At 44.2% G+C, this 24,520-nt stretch overlaps 1 long non-coding RNA gene across 2 annotated transcripts; it reads right to left on the bottom strand.

Moving 5' to 3' along the window:
* Window positions 1–756: 756 nt before the first annotated feature.
* LOC125180034 (uncharacterized) lies at window positions 757–23,799 on the bottom strand. 2 transcript variants are annotated; one of them, XR_007158254.2, is made up of 4 exons: window positions 23,537–23,799; window positions 16,377–16,489; window positions 15,208–15,287; window positions 757–1,033 (listed from the first exon to the last, which is right to left on the bottom strand). It is a non-coding gene; the product is annotated as an uncharacterized lncRNA (long non-coding RNA). The 2 variants fall into 2 exon arrangements; XR_010830283.1 differs by lacking the exon at window positions 15,208–15,287.
* Between the last annotated feature and the right edge of the window lie 721 nt (window positions 23,800–24,520).

Below are 24,520 nucleotides of genomic sequence, written 5' to 3'. Positions count from 1 at the left end.
TGAGTGCCCTGCATCTGCCCCACAAAACATCGAGACCTGACCCACAATCATGGCAATGAAGCCTACCTGAGTGCCCTGCATCTGTGTAGGAGGTGTTCCAGGGCGCTGACCATGCCGTTAGCTCCTTAGCTGCAAGCAGCTGGTGTGGGGACCAATGTAGCCAAAAGGGACAAAGCAGGCTGATTTCCAGGGGGTGTAAATTCACTACACAGGATCCACAAGGCCTGTGAAAAAAAAAGATAGAAATTAGCACCTCGAAAATGGTCACAGACCGCTCTCCAGGAAGATGTCACAGAGAGAGGCAAATGTGGAACCTTCTGGTCCTGTGAAAGCGAAGGACAGCAAATTCCCTGCACAGCAGCACTAGGAAAGCATAGTTTCTGATGGATATGGGAGTTACCATGGCTAACTTCTCAGGCGTCTAATGAAAAAGAAAGGCCTCTTGAAGTTTTCCCTGTGAGCTCCCACTTGATCTTTTTCTCTGAATCACACAAGTATAGTCTCTCTCCTTTCCCTGGCTACCCACTTCCCCGATACATTTTTGAAATTTGTGATCTTTGAGAGTCTACTGACTGCAAAAGAGCTGAAGCTTGTTATTGCAAGGGACCTATAGTGTGACTGACTGCCTAAGAGATAAATTCCAGAAAAAGAAGGGGAAAAGGAGATATTTTAGACCTGCTAGTTAACGTGGTTTCTGTTTGCCTTCACATTCTGCATGTTTAGTTACGTATAAAATACATAATCCAGAAAAAGCTTAAGAGAACAACTCAAATTCATACATTTACTTAAATGTAAAGTAAAACATAGTGCTTTGTTTCACACACACAAAAACATTTTTTTCAGAGGAGGAATGACAGAATACATTAAATTACTAAATACGATGCTTGCAGCTGAAATCTCTTTCATGCCATAATACATTTTGTCTGCTCTTCCAGTTGCTTTGATATCTTTCTTCAGAAATTCTTCATTTCTTACTTACAGCACGCAGTCAAGATGAATTGTGGGTGTTTCTTTCAGCAGGTCTGAATAAGTCCTGAAAAGGGGACATTTCTTTATTACAATCTTACAATCTATCTTGTCTTCCAGGCACCTGTAGGACTTAACTGAATGAAGCATTAAAGGTCTGTACAACACGTAGTAATCAATACAATAAAATACTGGGTGCTTTGCTGGTCTCCATTATTGCCTGATTTCAGCCTTGCTATTATTTTTATGACAATGGGGTGCCAATTTTAAAGTCCTATTACATCAACTTAAACATCAGCATTTAAATTCGGACTGGTTTACTACAGATCATTTTATCAGACAAAAAGAAGTGGGTGAGAAATTATGCCCGTGGGAGATTATAGACGGGGGGAGCATCTGAGCACAGAATGTGATGCAGAAAGATAAAGGGAAAAAAAAAAAACAGAAAGGTGGTTATGGAGTTCAGAGAAAAAAAAGGAACACTAGGGATCGTCAAAAGGAAATGTTTTTCCCTTCTTGGCTGGTGCTGAACGCAGCAGAAAGGCACTCTTTAGTACCCAACAAGCTAGTCGATACATATGTAGCAAGCCTTACACTCACTATTAGCAGTATGTTAACAACCGTAACAGTAGTGGTGGTTCTGCCACATGCCAAGAGAAGGTTCCACAAATTTTATACATCAGTAGACAGTCCGTGAACATGATGACTTTTCCACAGCTTGATAATTCTGCTGTATGTTGGGGATTGTCCAAAATCCTCTTCCAAGAAGCAGCATTTTGTAATTTTCAGGTGGCAAGAGCCACAGCATTCACACCCCCACACCACGCTCCTTAATGCTCAGAACCCTGAATTTGTGCCTTCCAGCTCTATACTCCCAACACGTAGCCCTACCTCACCAAACACCATGTCCCGTTCTGTTTTCCCCACTTCCTAATCCTATTCCTTCCCACCCTTATTCCCAAGACAGCCCTGCTCCTGGGCCCCAGCCTGCCAGTTGCAGGCACCTCTGGGATCCCAAACCCTTTTCACCCTTCAACCCTTTTCACTTAATGTACCAACCCCGGCACTCAGAGCATCCCACCCCTGCCGATCCCTCTGCACTTCTATTTAGAAGATGTTCTGTAGTTCCTGACCTATCCAGGTGCCCTCCAGCCTGAGCATATTGCCTAGATCAAAGGCTGAAATACTTTGGTTGGTTTTCATCTGTTTGTTGGTGGGTTGTATTTTGTTGTGCTGTTTGTTTTCTAAACAGGACAGCCTGCAGCTCTTTTCTTTACCCCTGCCACATGAGATATCCACCCTCATTCAGATTAGTCTGCTTTGGAAACCTGGGACTGAGAGGTATTACCTGAAACATCAAAACTGGTCCACAACGGCAGCAGCCAGTCCTGAAATAAAGGGCCAGTCTGGACGTGTCCTTGTCACAGGCCGCTACTATCTGTAGGCCACAAAATGCTTCTCAACACCCGGTAACAGATGAAGGGCTTACTGCACTCTCCTCTCCCTTAAGTGGATTGTCCGTGCCATTTAATACTATTACTCAGCCTCTGGGAGGCAGGACAGAGATGAGAAATGCATATTAGTGTTGATTCATATCTGAACTGTGTAACATTGCCTTTGATGATGAATTAGGGTTTCCAGCACATGGCACCTAGCTGACCAAGCTCAGGCTGATTTTACAACTCACATGTTTAACAACTATAGTTTACTGGATTTCAGTATTTTTTTTATCCTTTTTTTTTTTTTTTTTTTCAGTAATTTGTAATGCTACACCTCTTTAGCAATACAAGAGGACTAAGGTTCCTTCCTCATGCCCCTAGTTAAAAAATCAGTGCCCTGGTTAAGTGCACACTCTTTTAGTCAACTGGATCCTTGTTCTGATGTAAATATTTCCCCTGTAATCACACAGTCGGGCAATTCTGTGTGAGGAACAGTCCAGTGATGACCATTCCAGCACTCAGTTATATTGGAAAAGGGTCACGGACAAAATTACAGTATAAACTACAGAGAGTTATTTAAAAGTTTTGGAAATCCCCATGTACAATTCTGGAAAGCCACTGCTGAGCTGAGCCACCATGATAGATTATTAGAGCAAGGCCACGCAGATGTCTTTTAAAAAGTTTAGTTTTGATGGTGGTTTTGGATCACATAAAATATCTCCCTTCTCGTGAAGAAAGATAGCCTTGTACCATCACCTGCACATTTCCAGGTAATTCTGCACAGTTCATAACATGCAGTGGGTTTCATTCAGAAACATGAGTGAAGGCTTCCTAATCTCTGCAGAACAGCAGGTGGTGCTGTTGTCACTGACAAGTGCCTTCCAGTTTATTTTCTGGAGAACAGAAAGTATGTGACCGTGGAGAAACAGAAAGGAAAGGAAAAGAAAAAGTATAGGAGAAGAAGATAGCTGCCATTTCCTGGATTTTCAACTAGTGAAAGTAAGAAACTCAAAGAGAAGAATGATAAATGCACAGAAAATCAAAAGGGCTATCTAAAAGAGAGACCAGATCTGTAATTTTCAAGAGGTGCTAGTACAGAGGAAGGTGTAAAAGCAATTAGGAGAGGCAGAGAGGCAGCACAGGCTGTATTCTGGATCTTCCTTCCCCATTGCTTTCAGGACACCCTGAACTCTGATGAGGAAGGTGCCGAATACTGGCAGTTCCCCACTGACTTTATAAGGAGCTATTGTCACCTGGAAGTGTATCTCAAGCCAAGCATTTGAAATCAGAGACATTGAAAAACCCTGAGAATTTTCAAAAAATAGTTTTAAATATTTGAGTGGGGAAGGAGGAAGAGCAGAATGAGGCAGGTAATGAGAAGCTGTGCCTGCAGAACCGGCCCTCTTGCACTCAGTGATGGACCGCATGCTTTCAGCTTTATCTGGGCTGTGCTGCACAGCTACCTTTATTATCTGTTCTAGCAAGAAAAGGAGCATGAAGGAAGAATGGTCAGAAGGTACCTGATAAAACAGATAATACACAACAAAAGGAAACAGAAAGGTATCTTTAGGACAGCAGTGGTAGTATTGCGCAGTGACTTTACCCACACCAAGGTAAGAGATGTTCAGTCTGAAGTCGTTCTTTGAGCAGGATGACTACATTTGTCAGAAACACACTGCTATCTGTGTGCTTTTTAGGATGTTTGCTATAAAAATAAAGTTGCTGTTCCAACACTAAACATCCTTCTCTCAGAAGCACTTTTAAAGGCAGCGGGTGAAAAGCAGTTGAGTCCAATTGAACGTTCCCGGTGATGGGAATTCACAAATCTGTGCTATGTGGATTGTCACTAGGAGCTATAGGGAGGAAGTTAAGCTGGTAAATCTCTAGTTATACTGAATGCAGTGGAATGGTCTGGAAAAGATGAATTAGGAGAAAGAATTAGATGTAATCCTTTGCCATCTGTCCTTATTTTGCTAACCTACTTGACAGGGCACTGCTGAAATCTGCAGTTGTTTTTTATCTGCTTCACATAGCTGAAGATCATTTGCTGTACAGACTGGAATCAAAAATTTGCCCAGTCACAACCCGCTTTCCCATTTGTTGGCCCTATTTATTTTTTATTTTTTATTTTTATTAAAAATAAAGTTTAGCACTTTCCATTCAGCTGTAGGCTACACCGTTCATTCTCAACCTCTCCCCTTTGCTAGGACTCTGAGCCAGATGGTAAAGCTTAAATAGATTTTACTATTGGCTCAATAGAGAAGTAAAAGGGCTGTTAAAATGTACATAATCCATCCTTCTCCAGATTTCAGCCCAGGAAGTATGTATAGATGTGGAAGAAATGTGACAATTGAGAAAATGTCCATATGGCACCGCATAGTTTCTCTGTGACAGCCTTTGTCTCCAGGTCTTCATCCAGCAAATCATGTAAACATGAGCTTATTCTAAGTACACGCCTGAGTATTTTGCTGTTCTGGATTTTAGTGTACAGGGGATTCTATTGATAATGAACCAGATAAGAGGATCTGTGGTAGTGGGGAAAATACTCTGTGACTCCTGTATGAATATCTACCAGCTGCAACCCTGGGAGCCTTTAGTCTTTTTAAATGCCTGGTGATATTACTGGGAGTAGAGCCTTACTACAGGAAGGCAGATTAAAACAATCCCAGATATAACCAAATCACAAAAACCAATATAGTTCTCACTTAGTTCAGTGAGAACAGAGCAAAATGCCAGTTTATTCTGGGGAAGGAAGAAAGAAGGAGGAAGGGGAGGGCACAGGGAGGGAGGGAGGAAGCTTCCACTTTGCTTCCAACTCCTAGGTATTTTTTCTTTGCAGAGGTGAAGGTTTGCAAAGTCTTATCTTTTCCAAATACGTGGTATGAAGAGATTTTTAGGGCCTTGGCTTAAGAAGATGCAGCATGGGCGAATAGCTTTTCTGTGGTGAGCTAAAGCAAATCTGCTATCCCTTCTGGGAGCACAGACATAGCCTGCTACATACACAGAAGTTATTTTAGATTTTCAGATTAGTGGAGAAATTGGTCAGGCACTGGTTGAAAGCAGGTTTATTTCATCAGTGGGAAGTTTGGGCGTAAAAGACCCACACCACTGCTGCCTTCCATCTCCAACAGTCCTTTACATCACCATAAAGCAAAGGAAAAAGGTTTTTAAATATCCTCCCTCATCTTCCATAGTATTTTAGGTTAGGCTTAACTAACCTCACAAGGAAAAGGCAATAGGCACTTGTTTCAAGATGTAGTCTTCACATTTTGAATTGCGCATTTGACTTCAGAGAACTTTTTTTTAAGTCTATTTTGAATTTTCCATACTAAAAATAAAGACAGAACAACTCATCGGTTTAGCTGAGAACAGCAACTTTGAAAGCATTAGGCAAGAAGAAGCTCTGGTGTTTTGAAAGCAGCTCCTAATGCTGTTGTCTTTAATGGGGATGGCTAATCCTCTCTGTTTTCTCATATTCCCAGTGATTCTCTCTAAGTGGAAGCTTGCCAGTTATTCTGCAAAACTCCTGACTCACTCCAACATCATTTAGGGCCTTCTTAATTGATTGCAGGATATCTTCAAAGTCAGAGGAGGGCTCTCATTTGATGCCGTAAAAGCTTTTCCAAGAGGCTACAATCTCTTCAGTTTTTGCAATGAGCTTTAAAGATAGCGGGATCAAAGGAGAAACCCCCAGATCAGCTCATTTGTAGAAATACAACTCTTTTACAACCTCCTTATAAAGGCAGTGGGTTTTGTTTTATTTTTGAACTTGGCCTTGCAGGTCTAATTTTTCCTGTCCTATATACAGGAATAATAAAAAAGAGGCATTTAGCTTGTTGCCACAACATTTCTTCTTTACTTCATCCCTTAAATCTTGGGCATGTAAAGAGTGATGCTGGTGGTCTTCTACCCATCCAAGAGGTCCTCCATTAGAGTCCATTCAAAGCATTTTATAGACAGTAATGTGTGAAGCCTCAAAGCACACTACCGAGGCATTTTTTACTACGTTTTTACACTCAGGAAGATGTACCACAATAATTACACAACTTGAAAACCCAAATAACTAGTCATCAGTATTTGGACAGTAGAAACACTGTAATGGGACCCAGCATTCGGGAGCTGAATGTACTTCTGAAAGTATGGCTCTCTTCCAGTAGCTGCCCAAAAATGGAGGCATCCAAAATAACTATCCATCTTTGAGAATCTTGACCTTAAAATCTTTTCTTCCCCCTCCACATCCTGCCATGATAGCTAATTAGTTCTATTTTTTTATTCAGTGTCACATAAATCTTGAAAATTCCCACTGTAGAGGCATAGCACTGTATTGTAAAAAGAAAAAAAGAAAAAAGGAAAATGGAGATGGCATTTTCCAGAAGCGTTTAACCTTAGCCTAGTTTCCTTCTGGTTTCCATTGAAATTACTGCATAAATAAATGCTGAGCAAAGCTTTGCAGTTCTTTGGAGATCTCCCTGTTTTTTTTTTTTTTTTTTTTAGTGGGAAAACAATTTTATAATACATAATCACATTGGAGTTATGTTTGTAAGCCCACCCTAGAGATCTCTGACAGTTCTGCACCAGCTGTGCTTTAAAAAAAAATGTTTTTTTTTACAGATCCTGGTGTAGATTTTTTCCTCACAAAAACATGTTGAAAACAAAAGCCACAGAGGAAACGCCTGCCTTTTGGTTAGCTCTGCAAGCATGTTCTCAGGCAATCTGTAGTAAGTCTGCTCTAGACTCAGTGTCATTACTGGGCTGAAACCCATGTTTCTTCTTTCCTTTTTCTGATAGAGCCCCTCATGTATCAAACTGTCCTGAACACCAGTGCTGATGCATCACTTTTGACACTGAATTTTGACACTGAACTAGTTCCATATTCTGGACTAAAATGTGCTGCTACTCTGAAAAACGAGCCTAAAAATAGTGTTGGGATGTGCGCATGGGTGGCTGTGTATGGAAGAGGAATTTAGCATTTCTCATCTCTTGATAATTTTATGTATAAATAAATGTATAAACATATATGTATGTTTATGTATATGTACGCAGTTTATATTAAATAAATACTTTCCTCACCTAAACACCATTGAGGCAAGTTCATCCTGGACCCTTAAGAAAAGGAATGTTTGTGTAGCTGTTCATGTGTGCATCACTCTCATAAAAATGTAAGAGATGCTTGGTTAGTCACTGCTTATGCTGTGAAGTCCAAGCCAAAATCCTGTTCATGCTGGTGTGGAGTAATACAGACTTAAGAAAGAGTCATTTAGAAACAGAGCTCAACCGACTTCTGTCTGTAAAATGTTATATATAATATATATATATCTATGAAAGAAAAATACCTACAGATGATTATTTTTTTTTATACTCATGACAACAGACTAAACCTTTCCTTTCTCTAAAAAAATACCTTCATAGCTGGCCATAATTTTGGTAAGATACGACATTTCATTAAAACTTAGCAATACTTTCTCACTCAGCCATTCATTCGGGACTTTGTTAGTAGCATATCAGACCTGAGAAATGAGGGAAAAATAAGATTAAAATAAGTAATCATGTCCTTAAAAAATAAAAATAATAATAATAAAAAAATCTCTGAATTTTAATTCCTGCAATAATGCAATAACAGAGAAAATCCAGCAGATGGTGGAAGCAGACCACAGTGTGAAAGGAGTGCTGTGCATTTTCTCCAGCTATGGATATGAGCCCTTCAAGGAAGCCCCTGTCATTATTCATAATGCAGTGCTTAAAACAAAAATAGGACCAGAATTGTTTAGGCCATGCATGTCGTGTCTAAAAACTTAGATGGTGTCATGTAAGACTGATTTTGACTTACATGGTAAAGACAAATATATTCTAAGTGGTGTATCTATATATTCTAATTATATATTCTAAATCTTAGGCTTCGTTTTAAAGCCAATTGACATCAGTGACAGTACAAAATTACTTAACTAATACACATGCTGGTGGCTGCTTTTATTCTGTGCCTAACAGTTGTTGAGGATGGACTGCATTTTGTCTTTTTTTTTTTCCAAGCATTTTGATTTATTGTTCAGCTGGTAGCTGATGATCATACCTGCATTACCGAAAGCTGTAGCAGAGGGAAAAGACATTACACTTGCAGACCATATTTCCTCCGTGAGTGACAAGCCCCTGCAGAGCTCCCTATCTGAAGCAGCTTCCTCCCAGTGACAACCGAGAAGCCAGGAATATGTCTGCTGTAATCCTAAGAGATGTACGTTGGGGGGCTGACATCTTCTTTTATCTGCTTCATTCTCTAAACATTATCTCTCTCTAACTTCGGTGCCTTGCTTGTGGCATATCAAGATAGATATTAAACAGCTGAGAGATGATCCAGATCAGTAGCATCCTGAATTTTCTGCGTAGCAGATCAACTCTTACAAAAACCAGCAGCAGTGCAGGGTGTTGCTGCAATTTAGGAGGTACTTTCAGTGATTAGAATAGGCTTCAGAAATACCTGGACAGAAATGTAGGCAATGGGGAATGCCTGCATGTCTTGTTCCAAAGAAGCGTAGTAAGAGAGGAGGCACAGCAGCAGTGTCAGTGTGATGCACCGCTTCCTATCTGCAGTTCTGGCACCTAAATCTGCCATCCCACAAGCACCTCAAGCACTCCTTGGCCTTAGCAGAAGGCCCATAAAAACTCAGTCTCCAAATAGTTCTCAAACAACTGAGACTATTTTATTGCAGCAGGCTGAAAATAAAGCTGATAGGAGCTTAGGCCCTTTTCTGATTAGTGGCTGTCCTGTCATTTTTCCATGGGAGCACACATCTGAGCTACTCCAAGTGGGCTTATTTTGGTCGGTACTTTTTGCAGACCTAGTGGTAGTAGCTGGTGGATGCCCTTTGCTCATGCCTGAAGAGATTGCCATTGGTACACCACCTTCTACACCCTTCAGAGACGTAAAAGCGCACATTTACATGCATTTATACAGAGCACTTCCGAGGCCTCCCACGACAGCCAGGTAAGTCACCCATCCTGCCCTTTGCAGCAGGCAGGGAAAGCTGCAGTGCCAACCTGATGTGTACCATTGGACATGCCTAGCACCTGTCTCATTATATAAATAACATACATCTTTTATTTTTCATTTCTTTTGGGAGCAAAGATATCAAGAAAATAGTTTCCATCCCAGAACATGGTATGTCCAGAGGAAACAGTCCGATAAAAACGCTTTCTCCCGGTGGTAGTTCTGGGAGGTCTTTATTTCATCACTTATAGGAGGCTTTGGCTTTCACTTGCTTCTTCTGTTTGTCTGTGATTCCTTTCATCACCGATAGCCACATTAATGATGCCAGTGCTCAAGGCGTCAGAAGATGTAAGCAGACTGAGCTGGGCTTTCTGTGCAATTGTTTCTGTGTTCAAGAACAGATATGCTGTGTATTTTCTTCATGTCCGTCGGCATTAGGAAAATTTCAAGAATGCTAAGTGCTGATTTGACTTTGCCATTTGGTGGCGATGCTGTGGTGATGATTCAAGTGAGTGAATCTGAGGATGGCTTGCAAGCAAATAGATCTGTATTCCCACTGCATGTGATGCTCTCCCTGACACAGTAACTCAATGCTTTAAACGCATCCAGTGACCAGCAGTCTGAGCGGCAGCCCACAGTAACCAGATCTGGGGGGAGAAGAGGCATTCCTATTCTCCCCACGGACAGTGGGGAAGGCAGTGTGTTCCCACTGCTTCTTTGCTAGTTGCCCCATACAGGCCACAACAGACCATTAGGCTGTGGACAGCCTCTGTCGTATTTGACCAAGACAGAGTGTTACTGGCTCTCTGTAGACAGGCCAGACCCAGACAAGAGCTGGGCAATTCACAAAGAACGTATCAATTCCCTGCAGTCTGGGTGTTATGTTTTCCTGTGCATTCAGCCTGTCTCAAAAGATCCAATACTCTTGAAAAAAGGTACATTTTCCCCTGCTTTCTGGCCTTCAGATAGAGAAACTAAGTGACCACATGATTTGATCCTGGATTTCTTCCAAATCCTTCAAGTGGTGAGCTTGGCTTGACTGGGGCTTTCTGTGTCTTTATATTGTTTCTGTCAGGCCTACATTGAGCTGCTGCATTTTTGGGCTGTGTACAGTGGCAGCTATATCCATAATAGCCTTTTCCTTGGTTTTGGATACCTAAAAATGTAGCGTGAATATTCCAGAGGCATGTGCTGAAGCTGACGTGGGGCTTCCAGCAGCAACCTCAAATGCTCGCCAATAGTTTATGATCACTCTCTGCTCAAGTGGTTTCTTATTCATCATCTGATGACACTTTCCACTTGTAGATAATATTGAAAGATTTATCTTCTCTGTTTGGATGTATCTCTGCGTTTTGCAGGAGGTACTGAACTCGAGATACAGGTCAGCAAGGAGAACCTGTCTTTTTCTTCAGCATAGCATGCCTCATTAGCAATGTGTTACATATCTGCCTCTTTATTAAAGGTGGGATAATTCTTTGTCTACCCTTTCACATGTGTGATAGCTGCATCCTGCGATGATACCAGTTGTCCATATTGCATGTTCGTTCAGGAGCTATGTCAAGGACACGTATATGAAAACTGTGGAAGAAATGTTGTCGGATAAGTTACAGATCCCAACAGACTCCAGATGGATTCTGTGCCTCTGAGAGTGGGAATTGGTTGTATTGTTCTAGGCTGCTGGGGTCAGTCCCAGCCCTGGGGAGATCACCAGACGTCTCACACAAGGTAGTGCAAACAATCCCAACGCCATTATGGCTTTATTCAGCTTTAGATCTGTTCCCTGACTCTTTCTAACTGACAGAGGAAGACGGGTTCGTGATGGATCACAGCTTCTGCCACACGATCTCTGCCTCCATCCCCAGGAGCCTTTAGCTTCTGGGCCTTTACGCTGATCCCTCAGAGCCCTTTTAATACATCTTGCTGACAGCGCCGGTGCTTTCCCACCTCACATCTGATCCCTGCAGTGCTCTCAGCCATCTGCCTCTTTTCTTTTCTTGGATGTGTGTGTCGGGGGGTAGTTTCTTTCTTTATCCAACAGTTTTTGACAATATTCTCTGCATCATGGATATATTTGTTCTTGTCAAGCTGGGCCTTTCCTCACCTGTAAGCGCTCAGCTGAACACTCTTTTAGTGCCTGTTGAAGTCACTTCTGTCCTTGGGAAGGGGTAGGTTGCCTGGCTTCTCAGCAGCACCCATACTGCCTATGTGACTTGTGGTAGCCCGTGACATTAGGAAAGATGCCTTACTTTTCCATTCCTTCTATTGCTCCAATTATTTTTTCTATTTCCTTTAATGCTGTAGTTATTCCTGGAGGCATGAGTTGTAAAGATGGAAATAGATGAAGGCAATTGTATGCCTGGAAGACATCCTCCCCTTCAAACACCTCCTGATACGCGTCCTAATGGCTTCATTACAGGGATGCTAGTGAATATTGCTAGCTCTGCATATTTTTATTTTTAATTTGTTCTGCTTACATTGACTGCATGAATTGTTTGCTTCAAACTTAGAGCCCTTATGTGGTGATGAATTCGCTGGGTACAGCTGAAAGCAGAGGATTTGGTGCTGCCAGCAACACTGATTTGACTTGCAATTTACTCTGCCTAATGGCACGGAGACATTGCATTGCTTTAATTCAGCTTTGCATGGTTATCATTCCTTTCCGTCTCTGGCGTAGTTCTGAGGAAGCCTTTGCAGCCTAGCACACTTAGTAATGTCCTACTGTCTTCCTAGCATTCATTCCCCTGATGGCGTGCTACTGCTGTCTCTTGGCACGTAGCGGAGAGTTTTATTTTTGCCCTTTTGCACCATATTAATGTCATCACCGTGCAAACTTTCCTACGCTGTGCACATTTTTCTCACAGCACCAAAGGTCTTCCCTGACGTCCCCTGCTTCATATTTATGCTTTTGCTTTTGATGAGGTTTTACGCTTATCAGTTCTACCCGGCTATGCCCACCCCACTGCTGCTCGGTTTTTGGCTGGGTGCCTTTGCAGCAGCTTTAGACACACCTGTAGTTTACCAGCAATGAGGACAGATTTTCTTTCAGCAGTCTCATTGCCCTTTTTTTCTCACTTACGAATCTACCACTAATTACTTCAGGTTTTAAGATCTCCTACTCCCATGAGTCAGCCATTTTCCATGTAGTTTGGCAGCATACCAACCTATTGTTTCTCCAGATTCTTGATTACACAACTGTGGGGCAGATACCTCCTGAATGTGTCATTTTTTTTTCTGAGGACTGGAAATGCTTCTGAGACATTTCTAGGATTTTGCATGGGGTTCTTCCAGTCTGCAGTTGGTATATATCCAGATGCTGCAGAAGCACATGGGAGCCACTGCCAAGTTCAGCTAGCAGTGTGAATGGGCTTATTTCGGCTTCCTGTTTACCCAGCCCCATGGCAATGTGTTAGATTTCTCATGTGACTCAAAAGAATGGCTAACAGAGCTATTGTTGATGCTTCCTCTTTCATTTTCTGCAGCTTTGGGACAGAAAGGCAGTGTGAACCCATGATGTTTTCTCCATACCTCTGTGTTCAGGGAAAGCGTGGGGTTGTGTCTCTTCTTTTTTTTTCTTCTTTTTTTTTTCAGTCTTCACAGCTGCTCATGACATATACTTAGTCTGTTTTGCCACCACATTCAGTGTCCACACCAAATGTGAACCTGAAAGAGAAATAGGGAGCCAACGCTGGTTGCTGGCCCATAGCTTCTCTCCTTCCCTTCTCTCCTGGGAGTGCACAGTGGTAAGGAGCCCCCCTACTTTCAAGCAGAGCTAGCTCCTCTCCTGCAGCTCACGCAGCCCACCCCAGAAGGAAATTGCCAGCTCTTCTTGGGGGTGCACCAGGCAGCTAGGGCAAGCCCCAAACAATGAACCAGGGAAGGGCTGGGGGAACTGAGACTGTGGGCTTTGTGCAGGAGTCAAAGCAAGAGACAGCTGTGCAGCCTGAAAGATGATCAGAAGATAAAATGGCAGAGGCTGAATTTCTAAAGACATTCTAATGCCAATTAGAAGCCTGAAATCTTCCTGGCTTGCCCTGCCCCAGAAATTCAGATCAAATCATGCACTGAGTTATTCCCACAAAAGGAACTGGAAATTCAATAGGTCAGATTGCCAGCTAGAATAAGTCCACTAACTCCACGCTCCCTGTCATCAGAGGACCTGGCCCCATGACTGTGAGCTGCAGATTTTCCACATGGCTCTTTCCCTGGGACTTGCATCATCACCCTGCACAACAAGGAGAGTCCAAGGTCACGGTGTAGGAGCTTTTTAAGGAAGTAAAGGAAAAGAACCAACAAAAGCTCAAGTTCGTGTCATTCACCTGGTTTAGTAGGGTTTTGGAGCAGTACCTTCCCACATCCTCAATCACCATGTGATTGGTGCCAGATCCTAGTGCCAAGTCCTTCAGGGGACACCGGCAATGGGTAAAGTCAAGGACCCACGGAGCAGCTGTGCCACGGCTTTGCTTCGAGCCAGTCCCGCCCCACCTACAGTGCAGCACTTGCAGAATCAGGGTACAGACACGGAAAGCCTTAAAAGCTGACTCCTGATCTACTTGTTCATTAGTATAGAAAAGAATATTCTGCATCTCAGCCTTACAGTGAGGACCCCAATCACAATGTAGGATTTGTCAGACAAGCAATGCCAGTGGGAATGAGTTCTAGAAATTCTGCCTAAAATCCCAAGGGCATGCCGTTTGCCCCTAGGCAGAGAGGCCCCGGGCAGTTGTGTACATCAACTGCTAGGTGTTAAGTCACCCATCCAGCTGCATGTGTGCTGCTCCATCCATGAGCTTCAATGAAAAATCACAGCTGGGAAGTGCTGCTATGAAGAAGGATGATCATTACCTAACACACTTCTCTTAGCAAAGGCACAAATTCAGTGATTTACTAGTCCTTTCCCATTACTGACTACTGTGCTCTCATACACTGTATATCATATTAACAAAATAAGAGCTTTGGTGTGATCCCTCCCTGTCCCCTGCTGTCACCCTGAACCTTTTATGTGAGGACTGAAAATCAAAGCGGTTTATTTAAAAATTGACAGGATAGTAGGAAATATAAATAAATAAATAAATAAACAAACAAAAAGCCTTAAAATGAGCTACTAATTATTAATGTGAATGCTTTTCACATCCATCTCCTCCTAACTATCTCAATGGAATCACAGAGTCATGGAATGATTCAGTCGAACCTCACGCTGTGAGAAGATCCATTTGTCATAGTTCTTTAATTTTTTATCCATTTGTAAAGCATCCCGAAACCTAGCCAGCAATAAAACGGCAAAGAAACTGCCCAAGGCATCCTGTTAGAGGAGCAGTATGGGCTGTACTCTATTCTGCCACAGATTAGTCTAAATCGGTAGATGCTCCATGATGTCAGTGAAACCCAGCTGCTGAAATGCAGAGAAGAATCTGGCCCCGTAATCTCACTCCATGATGAAATTGCTAGTGTAAATAATGACTGGTGCTGTTCAGCTCTCTCCACACCCCCACGCCCCCCCAAAGTGCTTTAATGAATAATTAATTTCACGAATAAGCTTTAATGAATGACTGAATACACTTTAATGACCAAACTAGTAAGACTGTAAGTTAGAACACTTTCCCTCGTCCTTTCCTCACCTCCTCTACCTTCACTGCCTTCCTTTGCTCCCTTGAAACAGCAAATTGCCCACTGAACTACCCGGCAGTCACATACACAGCCACCACATCCTGGCAGGGATTGTCAAACTGCAAAAGTGGACAGTTTATAATTCCAGGAAAGACGTTGTACGTTTATTTTAAAAGTGTAACCTATGTTGCAAAATGCATGTGCTGAAAAAGAACAAACCTTTAAGCATTTAATTCCTTCTATTTTTTCCCCCTTGAGATTAAAATCCATTCATTTCAGTCAGGCCATTCAGAGGAAGGCTGTAAAATGAACGACACAATTAACCAGTTAATATAGCACATATGGAATTTTAATTCCAGCTGAAAATCAGACAGGCTTTTCTAAAGCTGTTCACTGGCAAAAAAATAATATATATATATATTTAAAAAAAAAAGAAAAAAAAAAGAAAAAAAAGTAGTATTTGAAGACAGCCAATGCATTTCACTTTAGTGATAATTTTTGGTTGGGTTTCCCAGTACTTTAAGTATTACTGACTAAAACTTCTTGACTTCCATCAGTAGAGGGCAAATATATCATTACAGATGGAAGAAATCAGGAACACAGCAAGACTAAGGACCCAGTTTTGCAAGCTTACAACGCAATCGCAGAGAACTGAGTGTTTGCTCATCTTACTAAATGCTATAGGAATCAGTCTGGGGACAATTTTTCTGAAATGTCTTCCAAGCGGCTCAAGCACAGAGTTCAGAAATGGAGGCACCTCCAGTCAGGCAGTACTTCTGAAAATACTTAGTCATGCATCCAAAGTCATATGAATAACATGTACCTGCTCCAGCAGCAGTTTTAACCAAATGCTTTCTGACCAAAGCAATGGGGTTTTATGGGTGCGGCTTAAAAATTAATCAAAATAAACAAATAAAACACCCCTTACAGGAGAGCTGGAAGGCAACTGGACAGTTTGCTATCTGATGAACTTGAATGTCTCTGTAACCAGTCCCTCCTGTTCGGTCCTGCTGGCCACCCATTTCTGTTCTGCTTGTATTGACACACTCTGCAGGCTTTTAACCATGTTACTGAGTCAGGTAACACTAAAAGATGACCCATTAGCCAGCTAGATTAAACAAGAGACACCAAACAGCAGATAATAGCCAAAGGGTAGGGAATGAGAACAAGTCAACATTACTCAAGGGGTTAGCAAGATGTTCCAAAATTTAATCTCGGTGTTCATGTAGTTAAGTAAATATTCAGTCAACCCCCATTTTCACAAGCCTTGATCACATGAGGCAATCATTTCTGGGGAAAAAAGCCACATTCCTCCAGCACGGATTTTATGTAACAAAATACTCTCCCCCCCCCATGCGCTCCCAGGCTTCAGCAGTGATTTCATCTACCTGCATTACTTTCACTTCCCCTTCATTTCTCCCAGATCCATATGTCTTTATCACAGGGAATGCAGCAGGAAGTGCCATGGCTTTGTGATGAAGAAAAAAGGTCCAAGAATATGCTGGAGAAAGAGGGAAAGGTTAAAAAAGCATGTGTTTAGAGTGTTGAAATCCCCTGGCATTAGTCTATACCCCAGATTACCTCAATTGTACTCTCTTCTTTCCTTTTTGTGAAGACCAAAACAACCATATTAAAAATATGCTTATCAGTATAAATCTGTATTTTTTTCTGTGTTTTCTTTTCCTTTTTTTTTTTCAAGGACTGAACTTTGTGAACCTGACTTGTTCTTTATACTTTGGTTTGCATGTGGGAGGTTTTTATTTTTATTTTTTTCCTTTCCTCGTTTCTTATTTTGTTCTGAGTGAGGGGGTGAGGAGGAACTTCCTGATCTGGACTAATGGAAACCTTTGAGGGTTCCCTCATACCACATTATGTCAATCACATGCACTTCACTGGTTGTGCAACTCCTGTCACTGCAACATTACTCTCAGCCTTATCAGGCCCACCTAATCGGTGGGAAAGAAATTAAAGGTGAACACAATCAACAAGTGGCGGCAGGTGTTTGCAGAGATCAGGAGCATCTAAACGTTGAAAAGTCGTGAGGCCATTTTCTCTAAGAGTTGCCCAAATGGAGCAGAAGGATCACAAAGTCTCGCAGCACTAGTGGCACACGCAAGATGGAAGATGTGCACCACAGTTTTGGCTTTTTCTTCCGTGTCCCATGTGCAATGTGGATCAACAGAGTTGCTGGCTATCCAGGGGAGAGGTACAGGCATTGCAAAACCCCTGGAAGCCCCTTTCCAGGGCACTAGTGCAGTAGCTTAGGCCAGCAGTTAAGAGAGTCACATGCCAATCTTTCACTGTGATTGCTACACAGGACCGATTGGGAAAGAAGGGAACAGTCTAGTTTTTCCAGTATTCCAGCTCTTGCCCTCTTGGGGACTTGGTGCTGAGGCAAGAGCCACTGTTCTGATCCTTTGTGCAACCACGCTGCTGGCCTTGTGCTCAGAGTCCCTGTTAACCTCTCAAGCGCCGCAGCATTTCACACTGCAGGTCTCCAGTATGGTCCTCAGCTGTTAAGCATCAGGCTTCGATGTGAAACGCAAGCATTTTGTTGTTATTTGTTTATAAAGGTCCCATCACAGCCTCCCTGGCCTCATATAACAATCAATAAAATACACCAGCAAAGGCCTGCACACAATTAAGTAGACTTGCTACAGAGTTAAACTGCACAAGACCTCCAAAATCATCCTTTCTGGTCTGAGCCAGCACAGAGCCTGGCATCCTGCTCTGACAGTCAGCATATTTGGAAGCAAATGAGGGACCCGTCACTGATGTCTGGCAGTCTTGGAAGTGTAATATTACAAAGACTCATAAAAGTGCATCTCAGAGCGTCTTGCTTCCATGCACCACTTCTTTCTTTTTTTCCCCCTTTAATTATCTGATGTCTTGACTGCAGGAAACATCCTGCCCCCTCACTCCCCCTTGGAACAAGAGCAACTGTGTGACAGAATCAGAGTCCCTTTAACGTTGGTGTGGTTTCAACATCGCTGTCCCACGTCCATTGCACCCCGTGTCACCGCACATCTGCACCGACCCTCTGCATGCTCCTCCCGGTGCTGGGACCACCTTGGCAGGATGCTGCCCTCCATCCAGCACTGGTGAGCAGCCACACTGACACCCATCCAGCAGGAGAAACCCATGAGCTGTCAGGTTTCCACACCCAGCATCAGCAGGGCCCTGGCTTGAAAGTGCCGCGGCCAGATGGAAATTCCCATTTGGAGAAAACCCTCCGAAGTGCACGTAACCGTAGGATGTTACTGGGCAGAAACAAGTAGAGGAGGCTGTTTATGTCTTTAAAGCCTGTCTCTGCTCTAACTTGACTTCAGGCCTAGTTATTCCTGTTGTGCTTACTGCAATAGCTTACCACTGTCAACAGGAGGATTTATCAGGGCAGCCAAGAAGCAACTGACTCAGCACGGTCAGGGCTTAAGAGCTCCACGAGGCTGGACAGAAACCGGCACGGAGCACGGTGTCACCAGCACTCAGCCCGGTGTGGCTGCGGGGGGAAGCTCTTCTACAAAATCAAGGGGAATTTAAACTCCCTTCCCAGCTGAAACCTCTCCATCACTCTGGACAAAGATTGGAGGCTGTTTTAGCCTGGCTGGTGTTTAATACTCCCCGACCCACTCAGTGAGGCACAGGAGACATGTGGCACGGCAATGTCAAGCTTTAACATACTGTTTTCCCACAGTGCTGAATCTTGACCTGCAGACCGTGCTCGCCACCTCTGCAGCAAACTTCTTGAGTGGGTTAGACCCACAGACCTTCTCTTCTCCCCTCCACATTACCAACCTGCTGCAATCTCCTAATCTCCCTGTAAAAGAGGTCAGCAAAATGAGGATTAAAAAAACAAAAAGCAAAAACCCACACCTTGTGGCATCTCTTCCACAATGCACATGCTTCTCATAATGGCAGGTGTAGAGAAAATCTGTAGGAAAGGTGCATGAGGTACTCCCTCCACAGTGCCTAGCTGGGAGGACACTATTCCTGCATGTTTTCCTGGGCTGACATTTCAAACACGATGCTTTGAGTGGGATTTGTCTCACCCTGCTTTAGAGATCTACATCTGAGCCAGTCACCCTTCATGTTCAATGGAGAGAAGTAGGCATGTCTGGGGTGTGAATCATCTGATTTACTTTGTACATCTCCTTTAGACTCAGATGAATCACACACTAGAAGTGCTTATTTTTCTCCATTGACTATAAAGGGAACTGAGATGAATACTCAGATACAGACGTCTACATTTGGTCAGATGACTCTTACCCTCCACCTCCTGGGAAACAGCTTCAGGTAACGTCCTCCGCACGGGCAGTCACTGCCTTGCCTCTCGCTGTCACTCACCCATGCCAGTGCCTAAAATCAGGGCAGCTGTTCACTCACGCTCCCACCCCAAAATCTGCTACACACCCAAAACCAGTATGGATATCTGAACACCACTCTTTGCTGGAAGAATCTGCAGAAATTAATGGGGACTGGGGAATGTATTACTGTATTGAAGGAAGTCCCAGAACAGAAGGGTAAAATTGGAAGAATATGCATGGTAAGAGTTACCATTATTGGCGTAGAAAATAGAATCCTGTGAAAACATTATGTCTGGGGGAGGGGACATCCTCTTTTCCATTGGAACTGTAACAGCAGGGACCTCAATAAAAGAATTATCAATTATCAGAGGCTTTTAAATTTTTCCCAAAACATGAAAAAAAAAAAAAAAGGAAAAGGAAGCATTCATTTGGAGAACTCGTGAACAGCAGGAGTCTGTGAAGGCGGATACTGGTTGGGCTGGCTCCCTGTGCATTCCCAACACCAGAGACCTGATGTGCAGAGAGCAGGGAAGTGGCAGTGGCAGGTCGCCTGTTGGCACAGTGCTCCACTACAGCCTTCCACCACCCACCCCACACTAGGACAGCCATGTCAACCAGCACGATTAACGGCCTTTCTCCCCACAGCAGATACCCGTTTCAATACGATACTGCCAGAAACCTGTGAGTCCTCCTGAAGTCCAGCCCTGATTCAGTTTTACCTGCCTTACATGGTGTCCTTATTTATCTGCTTTTGTTTGTGCCATCATCTATGTGCTACTTACATTTATTGCAGGCATTCTGTTGAAAGATTTCATTGAGAATCAGCTCATCTCATGAACGTGACACTCAACGCATACTGTTGTTGTTCAGTGAAATCAATTAGAAACATTACCTTGCTTGTGATACGCTCATTACCCACAGCTAACAGCAGGCCTCAAGATGCCTCCCTGACATTCCTTCCTTGACCCATCAAGGCATTTTCATAGACATCCTTTGTGGTTGTCCTTACGGTTCAGAAATCTCCCTGCCTCATGCTCCCATCCATACCTTCAAGAGAACTCACTTGCCCTCAGAGGTGTCCAAAAATACAGCATACACTTCTCACATGAGGCACGTTCTAGCCAGAAATAGCTAGTGTTTCCATCAGGCACGGCTGTCTACCCTTTGGTCTTCCAAGCATTCACTATGCCCACATTCTGCAGCTACGCAAGGGAACATTCACTTGCTCCTTTTTCTGGCCCAAGTATCCAGCAGAAGATTTCCTAAGTCAGGGCACAGGAGGACAAGCTGGATTTCAGAGACTGATGGAGGGAATCATAGCACTGTTGATATCTATTAGCACGGACCAATAAAACATCCAGGACAAACACAAGTCTTGGTTAAAAACAAACAGAAAGGATTTTTATAACACTGATGAAGTATTAAAGGTTCATTTTATTTTTACAAAAGCAATTAAAAACATCTGGGATGTCAAACGAGTCCCTGCGCACAGCGTTTTAACCCAATTCCATGCTATTCATGGAATTTCCCCTGCACTTTAGTCTTGACTGAGCTGACCAGCTGAGGTGAACCAGACTTCTTTCCTCCGTTAGGAGAAACAGCTGGACGCAGAACTTCTGCTTTGTGTGGACAAACACCACGAGCTGACGAGACATATTTTTAATATGAACAGTTGGCTGAGCAGACAGGCTTGGGTTTCTAAATACTCCGGCATCACAAAAGGATGTACAATGCCCTTCTGCTCAGGCCTGGCATAGATTTCCTATATGACCGTAGCAGCTGTCACCCTCTCTGTGCTATTTAGGAGTTGACTCACCTGGAGATGACATGTTTCAAACTATACTCTGAAAGCAAAAGGCGATATGCCCAGCGCTGGGTCTCTGGATACACGAGTTACTGCCATGCAGTCACCTTCTCTTCCATGAGAAAAGGAGATGGGCAAAACCGAGGCAATGCTGCCTTCCAGATTTCAGCCTGAGGACCTGTGCTAACCATCAGAAAGCCACACCTTCCTAACTCAGTATTTCCTTGGGCTGAGTCTGACTTTCTCTGCTTGCAGCAGCAGCAAGTTGCACTCTATGACACCTGCCCAGAATATTGAGCATTTGGCTTAAAAAGCACAGAGTCATGGGGAAACAATGACTAACACTAAGTCACTGTGGAATCCAGTCCCAAGGGGAGTACCTGCAGACAGCCTTGCAAATTGGTATAGATGTACATTAGCTTGCCGGAGTTGCATCCAGTGCTAATTTAATGAAATATTGCTGCAACACAAATAGGAGCAGGGATATTGTCTAGTCCTCCAATTAGCAGTTCCAGTGAGCCATTTCAGACCATCCTGAAAAAAGCTGGCATGCTTAGATCAGGTGAAAGAACATGGTGTGACGAATCGGTGACAACCTCTGAGGACGGCTTGCTTCAGACAGTCAAAATTACAGCCTTTCTTCGTCATCCTGACCACACATGGAAAGAAGACATAAAAATGCAGCTTATATGGTGCTTTGCAGATTGCTGTCAGTGTTGTGAGGCCTACGGCAGTGTTCACTAGGGTCAGCAGCGAGGTTCCTGTTGCCTTCTCTGGGAGCATGGGCAGCAGGGGTCAAACTGCACCTACAGGTGGGGAGGAAGCACACTCAGAATGCTGATAGGATGTGCACAGCTCAGGAGCAAGCTGGCACCCACCTTCTACAGCTGTAGCTCCTCAGTGACTGCAAGCTGTACTCCTGTGTGACAGAAGCTTCAGGAATTCAAACATCACTGGGATTTTTCAAAGCCTAGCTCTCTGCAGTACAAAAGACCTCAACTTGCAGCTTTCTGGGACTAGGAGACAGTTCATTCACAGCATCATAAAAATTCAAACCTATTCAAGAGCTGACCTTCATTCAGCTATCTATCTGAATAATGACACAAGCAGTGAGGATGGAGCAATTGTGTTTTCAAGGCTCTGTTTCTGAAGGTTTTGCCATGTATTTAACTTTACCTCAGAAAATGCCCTCTGCAGAAGACAGGAGTCTTGTGTTAAATATAGAAGTGTGCGATAGCAGCAGACAGAGAGGAGCCACAGGGCTGACAATAGGGAAGGGCCAGGGCTTTGAAGGAAGATCCATGGATCGTCTTGCTGGTGAGAAACCCTGGGTTTGCAGCAGATGAATGGAAGGAAGGTGGCAATCCTGGGAGCAGGGAGTTACAAGCTCTGCCTCAAAGAAGGAACCATTTCACTTCTCCTTGCCCTCCCCACGTCACTGGCCCTGCTGTGGGGGCTTCCTCTCCCGCAGGAGACCTGCAGCACAGAGGCAATCTCCCCAGCAAGGCAAGCAAAGCCCTGCAGCCTCTCCTCCCGCGCTGGCCTCTGCAGCAGCCAAGAGGAAAAAGCAGCTCCAGCTGGGGCGAGTCCTGTCTCCGGCATCTGTGTTCTCTGCATCAAGCCCAGCTGCTCGGCTGGGGCCTCGCTCCTCTCTCTTGCCAGGGCTGGTAACCTCCAGCCAAATGCCCCTCGGTTTGGAAGTCAGCGCTCTCCACCTGCCGCCAGCATATGACCCCGTCCCAGTTTTGGATTACCCCCGTGAGTCACGTTTTTTCCACCGCCCTCTCCCAGCCTCCCCAGAGCAGCGGTGCCCCCGTCAGAGGTAGCACAAGGACAAGGGTAGAACAAATGCCCAGCGGTGCCTGGCTCTGGCACCGAGGATCAGCAGAGGCTGGGGGGGCTGGGGTGTGGACAAGAGGCCGAGCAATGCCTGCTGCTGTGTGGGGCTCAGGGGTCACTGGGCTCATGGGAAAGCCAATTCCCCAGGATGCGGCCCAGGACAGCAAAGGGCAAGGCTGTTTGCTCCCCAGGGCTGCCTGCCTCTTGCCTCAGCTCAGTCGTGGGGGCCCCACGCTCTGCCACATAACGAAGAGGCAGGCTGAACTGAGTCACCAGCCCCTGTCTGTGTGGAGTAAAGGCAGCCCTGCCAGCTGGAGAGCAGCCAGGTGGCAACCCTACACGCAAGCAGGCACATGGCTCGGCCGGGAGCATCAGCCCCCCTCACAAATGTACGTACATGGGTGTACGCGAAAGCTCGGCTCCCAGCCCGAAGGACCTGGTTAGTTCGCCCCGCTGCTAATTTGGGTTGCTACTCAGGTTGCTGAGGACCCCCTCTCCCACCCCACAGCTCTGTCACGGCAGAGACCTCCTGCCTGCCTCCGCCAGACCCCTGCCCCACAGCTCCCATCGCGCCCCCCCACCGTGTCAGGCGTGCTGATACCTTCTGCAGCCTGAGGAAACAGCTCCCTGCGGGGCGCTACGCAGGAGGCAAATTCCACCACCGGGGTCAAATTCCTCAAGCAAAGAATCGGGAAGTCCTTCAGTACTGGGGAAAGACAGCAAAATAACAGAGCTCACTGCCCCCGTGGCAGAATGGGGCTTTAACCGGCGGAGCTTCCTTCTGATCTGACCGACATGATCAGTGACTTGCATGAAACGCGTACGGCAGTGATAAATCGTCACAAACACTCCTCGACCAAAATTAAGTTACTCACAAAGTGATTTCTTAGAATGACTTCTCCGCTTGCTCTTCCCGAACTATTAAATTACACTTCTGTGATTAATCACTACAGCAACTGCAAGGCAAACTTAAAGTCGTCACCTAAGAACAAAAGGTCTTTGAGATAGGAGTTGTTTACTTTCAGCTGAAAGGACACATGTTCTAATTTGGTAAACTGTACGTTAGCTGCATTTTAATTCTTCAAGCAGAAAATAGCAGCTGCCTGCATGGAGAAGCAGAAAGGTGAAAATGTCATTGGATAAAACCTTCAAGTATTTCTCACAATTGGCACTAACAAATGGCTTCCGGAAGCTAGAGGTCACTGCACACACAGTCCTAGAGCTTTCAGGCATTAACCTGAAGTTATTGTATTTAACTTGAATTCCTAAAGCAAGGTCAGATGGTTTACCCCAAATGTTAGCAAATTCCAACAAGTAATCTAACACAGACGCTTTCATTCACTCCAGTGGGATGCTTCGGAGGCAAAAAAGGAGTGGTTTCAAGCAGGGCTGCCGCTTTCTCAGCACACACAAACAGCAATCACATTGCAGATGGGCTTTTTGCTTCCCCCAGATCTGAATGTAAACCCTCCCCCAAAAGGTATTAAGCCTGATCTACAGAGATATATAATTTTTTAATGCACTGGGCAGCGGGAGACACTAGCTACTCTGTCACCTAAGTGTTTTTGGAAGAGGAAAAAGAGCT

Source organism: Anser cygnoides, chromosome 3 (assembly GCF_040182565.1).
Source record: "Anser cygnoides isolate HZ-2024a breed goose chromosome 3, Taihu_goose_T2T_genome, whole genome shotgun sequence".
NCBI lineage: Eukaryota > Metazoa > Chordata > Aves > Anseriformes > Anatidae > Anser > Anser cygnoides.
Note: the sequence above shows the minus strand (reverse complement) of the source record. Positions and strands in the feature narration are given on the sequence as shown.